The sequence below is a fragment of the Chiloscyllium plagiosum genome, unplaced genomic scaffold (assembly GCF_037043375.1).
Source record: "Chiloscyllium plagiosum isolate Xiang-an unplaced genomic scaffold, Cpla_swu_hap1 HiC_scaffold_40, whole genome shotgun sequence".
Lineage (NCBI taxonomy): Eukaryota > Metazoa > Chordata > Chondrichthyes > Orectolobiformes > Hemiscylliidae > Chiloscyllium > Chiloscyllium plagiosum.
The window spans coordinates 51,883,408-51,889,607 of record NW_028270178.1 but is presented as its reverse complement, the minus strand read 5'-3'; the positions used below and the strand labels follow the sequence as shown (position 1 = coordinate 51,889,607).

At 43.7% G+C, this 6,200-nt stretch overlaps 1 non-coding gene across 1 annotated transcript; it reads left to right on the top strand.

Moving 5' to 3' along the window:
• The first annotated feature begins 288 nt into the window (after positions 1 to 288).
• trnaf-aaa (transfer RNA phenylalanine (anticodon AAA)) lies at positions 289 to 370 on the top strand. Its single transcript has one exon. It is a non-coding gene; the product is annotated as a tRNA-Phe (tRNA).
• The last annotated feature ends 5,830 nt before the right edge of the window (positions 371 to 6,200 follow it).

Genomic DNA, 6,200 nt, shown 5'->3' with positions numbered 1-6,200 from the left:
AATACTCAGATCAATAGCTCCCTTGCTTACCTCTGCTGGTCATGTTCGCAAAGAGATCTAGCAAATTACCAAGTGTGATTTTCCTTTCAATAAATAATTTTGACTCAGTTTGGCTGCAAATATCTTTTCCTATCTTTGTGCTTTTCTTCTTTTACATTGGCGTCTCGCACCTTACAAATGACAGCAGAGTTAGGAGAGGAGATGGAAGCATTTAGCCTATCAAGTCAGCGAGAGCTTTCAATTAGATCACGGCTGATTTGGTCAATGCTCAACCCGGCTGCGCTGTTTGTAGTCATGGCCGAGTGGTTAAGGCGACGGATTAAAAATCCATTGGGGTTTCCCCACGTAGGTTCGAGTCGTGCTGACTACGTTATGAATGCTTTCCTGCTGGAGCAATTTTCGCTCAAAGTTCAGAAAACCGATTTTGCAAACCAGGCCGGTAATTTGATTAGACTTGGGAAACTCGAGTTCTTCATCAGAAATGTTCCATATTTAAAACGTTTACTCTGTTTCTCTTTCCAGATACACTGCTCGACACATCGGGTTTCTACAGTTGTTATTGAACGTCCTCAGCAGAAGTGCTGCTTTTCATTACGTTCCTTTAATCCCTGTCCTCTGTTCTCTGACTCGGGTCAGTGGCAACACTTCCTCCTGCTCGTCAAAGTGCTCATTCCTCACCGCTCCCTCTCCCATCATTACAAACAACCGCAGGAAATTGCCACTTAACCATCTTTGTTCCAAAGTGAAACTCACCAGCCTGGGGAATCTCTCCACCAAACGGGACTTCTCATCCCTGGACATGGTGCAAGCCAGAGGATTGTGAAGAGATACTGTGAAAATATTGTCAATTGGCAGTTGGAAAAATGTTTAAGAAGCAAACCATATAATTTAGTCTTCAGCTTTGGGAATCTTGAGAAACTCTTTGGGAAATGGAATCAGAGGGGGATGAAGAAGTGTGAACTGTCGGACCGAGTAGAGGACGGGACGTTGACTTTGATGTTGTCGGGACAGGAACTGATCTGAGACATTGAAAGAATTCTCGCTCACGTACGTGAGGAATGCAAACTTCATCTGGACTCTGGGTCAATGAAAAACTCTGGAACACTCAAGACAATATCCAAATAATGACTGGGATCACTACAGTACGAGTACTATAGATGGGTCAGTTTTTGCCCAGTGTGTGCCGGAGGGCTTCCTGACACAGTATGTAGACATGCCTTCAAGGGACGAAGCCACTTTCGATTTAGTACTGAGTAACGAGCCTGGCCAGGTTTTAGATTCGGAAGTAGGTGAGCACTTTGGAGACAGCGATCACAATTCTCTCAGGTTTACTTTCGTGATTGAAAGGGATAGGTGTACTCCACGGAGCAAAAGGTTCAGCTGGTGGAAGGGAAATTACGATGCAATGAGGTAATATTTAGGAAGCGTAGAATGTGGTAGGAAACTGCACCTTAAAAATGTGGAGCTTATTCAAGGAAAAGCTCCTGTGTGTCCTAAATAAGTATGTACCTGTCAGGCAGGGAGGAAGGTATAGAACCGTGGTTTACTAAGGAAGTGGAATCCCTGGTCAAGAAGAACAAGAAGTCTTATGTTAGGACAAAATGTGAAAACTCAGTTAGAGCGCTCGAGGGTTCCAACGATATCAGGAAAGACCTAAAAAGAGAGCTGAGAAGAGCCAGGAGGAGACTTGAGAAGTTGTTGGCAGATAGGTTCAGGGTTAACCCTTAGGCTTTCCTTAGGTATGTCAGGAATAAAAGAATGATGAGAGTTAAATTTCGGACAATCAAGGATAATAGTGGGAAGTTGTGTGTGGAGTCAGAGGAGATAGTGGAAGCACGAAATTAATATTTTTCGACAGTGGTCGCGATAGAAAATGAAAATTTTGGCGAGGAAGGTACAGAGATACTTGCGTCTGGACTAGAAGAGATTGAGGTTCACAAGGAAGAGATATTAGAAATACTGCAGAGTGTGAAAATAGATAAGTCAGCTGGGCAGGATGGGATCAATGTGATATTGTTTAGCAAATGCACTGCAGGAAGGTACAAATCAAGCTGATGCTAACAACGGCTCGTTTTGAGCCGCTAATTTGCAATGAAGTGGCGGCGCCAATAAAAGGTGCCACGCATCTCGTCTAATTCCACACACAGAGCTCGAAATGACCGGAGGTCTCTCGCTGAGTATCTGCAGGGTCTTGCTTGGACGACACCATGACACTTTCTCACTGGAGTGGATCATGAAATTGCGTCGTGACTGAGAATAAAATGATGGAAACTTCCAGCAGAGAAGGAGGCGACCCTGAAGCAGGCAGCTGAGGACAAATGTCTCTCCTTTGCCAGTGAAAGGCACTGCTTCACAAATTGGAAAATTCGAAGTGAAGCAGTGTTGGTGATGATCTTCGCTGCTTGTTCACCTTTTTAATTCTGATTCCGTAAAAGTCCATGGCATTACCTATCGACATTCTGCCAACGCTCGGCTTGTCTCTTGGGCCAGTGGCGTAATGGATAACGCGTCTGACTTGTTTCACTTTAACCATGGTCTACGTTGACCCTCCCCTATGAAGTCCTGTCGGGACGTCGCCTCTGTGCTTCTGCATTTAAAACTTGCATTTGTCCTATTGTCCATTTCAAATTCCAGCTCTCCACAACGGACACCTCCGTCAGTTTGGGGGTATCTTACGGTGTGTCTCCCTCTGTGGGTGAAAATGAGCATGAGTTCCTCAAAAGAGTTACAATTCGTTGTGGAAGTGTCATACGTCTGCCCAGTTATTGTGCCATTTAAGAACATAGGATAACCTCATTGACATTTGCCCTGGAAAGATTAGAACACACGAGACGTTGGGCCAAAGTTGGAAACTGCGACTAGAATAGATGGCTCTCTGATTAGCCGCAATGCACACGGACGGAATGGCCTTTTCACACTTTGTAAATCTTCGAAGACAAGTTGAAAATAATCTGCAACGAAAATGTTCAGAGAGGGTGTTTTATTTTCACCAAATACTACAGTATCTATCGTCTTGTCTTGTTATTTACTTGTGAGGATTCGGTACTCTCAGCACCGTGGCCCGGATCGTATTGCCACTCATGGAATGGTTGTATTGATCACCAAACATATCGCTGTTCCAGTACTTCTGCCGATTTTCCGATGCTGGCAGGTCACTGGTTTTGTCCAAAACATTATGAAGGTTAACATAAAACAAATAGCTGCAGGTGCTGGAAATCTGAGCCAAAAACGAAAATTGTTTGCGGAACGCAGCAGGACTGGCAATGGAAAGGTCGACTTGCCTGCTCTTCCGATGCTGCTTGACCTGCTGTGCTTTTCCAGCATCACTCTGAACTTAAATCTGGTTTCCAGCATCTGCAGTCCTCACTTTTGCCTAGTTCCTTCAGTGTCGCTGGTTCCCAATTCAAGAACTCCATCTCTAGCGGTTTCATGTCTGTACCTCCACGCTGAGGAGTTGAAGAGGGGAGAAAGGTAACTCACCCCCTCCATCTCTGAGGTAATTAGGGACTGAAAATGAATCGTGTCACATTGAAATATATCTCGATGCGACTTAATCTTTGTCTTTTATTGGGAACCATCTCTTTCATTGTAACCATCAGGAAAGAACATTTCGTTCGCCAGAAAAATAAATGAATATGTCACTAACGTTTGTTTGCTTCAGGTCCAAGAATACTCAGATCAATAGCTCCCTTGCTTACTTCTGCTGGTCATGTTTGCAACGAAATCTAGCTAATTACCAAGTGTGATTTTCCTTTCAATAAATAACTTTGACTCAGTTTGGCTGCAAATATCTTTTCCTACCTTTGTGCTTTTCTTCTTTTACATTGGTGTCTCGCACCTTACAAATGACAGCAAAGGTACGAAACGAGATGGAAGCATTTAGCTCATCAAGTCAGCGACAGCTTTCAATGTAATCACGGCTGATTTGGTCAATGCTCAAGGCATGTTCACCGTCGTAGTCATGGCCGAGTGGTTAAAGTGGTGGATTCTAAATCCATTCAGGTTTCCCCCGTAGGTTCGAATCCTGCTGTCTTCGTTCTGTATGCTTTCCCGCTGGAATAATTTTCGCTCAAAATTCAGAAAACCTATTTTGCAAACCAGGCCGGTAATTTGATTAGACTTGGGAAACTCGAGTTCTTCATCAGAAATGTTCCATATTTAAAACATTATCTCTGTTTCTCTTTCCAGATACACTGCTCGACACATCGGGTTTCTGCAGTTGTTATTGAACGTCCTAAGCAGAAGTGCTGCTTTTCGTTAGATTCCTTTAATCCCTGTCCTCTGTTCTCTGACTCGGGTCAGTGGCAACACTTCCTCCTGCTCGTCAAATTGCTCATTCCCCACCGCTCCCTCTCCCATCATTACAAACAATTGCAGGAAATTGCCACTTAATCATCTTTGTTGCAAAGTGAAACTCACCAGCCTGGGGAATCTCTCCACCAAACGGGACTTCTCATCCCTGGACATGGTGCAAGCCAGAGGATTGTGAAGAGATACTGTGAAAATATTGTCAGTTGGCAGTTGGAAAAATGTTTAGTAAGCAAACCATATAATTTAGACTCCAGCTTTGGAAATCTTGAGAAACACTTTGGGAAATGGAATCAGAGGAGGATTAAGAAGTGTGAACTGTCGGACCGAGTAGAGGACGGGACATTGACTCTGATGTTCTCGGGACAGGAACTGATCTGAGACATTGAAAGAATTCTCGCTCCCGTACGGGAGGAATGCAAACTTCATCTGGACTGTGGGACAATTAAAAACTCTGGAACACTCAATCCAATATCCAAATATTGACTGGGATCACTACAGTACGAGTACTATAGATGGGTCAGTTTTTGTCCAGTGTGTGCAGGACGGCTTCCTGACACAGTATGTAGACATGCCTTCAAGGGACGAAGCCACTTTCGATTTAGTACTGGGTAACGAGCCTGACCAGGTTTTAGATTCGGAAGTAGGTGAGCACTTTGGAGACAGCAATCACAATTCTCTCAGGTTTACTTTCGTGATGGAAAGGGATAGGTGTACTCCACGGAGCAAGAGTATCAGCTGGTGGAAGGGAAATTACGATCAATGAGGTAAGATTTAGGTAGCGTAGAATGGGGTAGGAAACTGCAGGGTGTGAGCACATTAAAAACGTGGAGCTTATTCAAGGAAAAGCTCCTGTGTGTGTACCTGTCAGGCAGGGAGGAAGATATAGAATGCGAGAGGCGTGGTTTACTAAGGAAGTGGAATCCCTGGTCAAGAAGAACAAGAAGTCTTATGTCAGGAAAAAAATGTGAAAACACAGTTAGAGCGCTCGAGGGTTCCAACGATATCAGGAAAGACCTAAAAAGAGAGCTGTGAAGAGCCAGGTGGAGACATGAGAAATTGCTGCCAGATAGGATCAGGATTCTGCCTAAGGCTTTCCATTGGTATGTCAGGAATAAAAGAATGACGAGAGTGAAATTTGGGACAATCAAGGATAATAGTGGGAAGTTGAGTGTGGATTCAGAGGAGATAGGGGAAGCACTAAATAAATATTTTTCAACAGTGTTCGCTATAGAAAATGAAAATGTTGGCGAGGAAGATATAAAGATACTTGCGTCTAGACTAGAAGAGATTGAGGTTCACAAGGAAGAGATATTAGAAATACAGCAGAGTGTGAAAATAGATAAGTCAGCTGGGCAGGATGGGATCTGTCCTAGGATCCTCTGGTAAGCAAGGGAAGAGATTGATGAGCGTTTGGCATTGATCGTCAAATCATCATTGTCTACAGGAATAGTGCCTGTGGAATGGGGCATAGCATAAGTTGTTTCCTTGTTCAAAAAGTGTCTTAGAGACAACACTGGTAATTACCGACCAGTGAGTCTCACTGCAGTTGTTGGTAACGTGTTGGAAAAGGTTATTATAGATAGGATTTATGACCATCTAGAAATGAATAATCTGAGCAGGGACAGTCAGCACGGTTTTGTGATGGATAGGCCTTCCCTAACGAATCTTATTGACTTTTTTGACAAAGTGACCAAACAGGTAGATGACAGTAAACCGGTTGATGTGGTATATCTGGGTTTCAGCAAGTTGTTCGATAAGGTTCCCCACAATAGGTAAAATGCGGAGGAATGGAATTGTGGGAGAGATTGCAGCTTTGATCTGCAATTGGCTTGCCAATAGAAAACAGTGTTGTAGTTGATGGAACATGTTCTTCTTGGTGTCCAGGTACT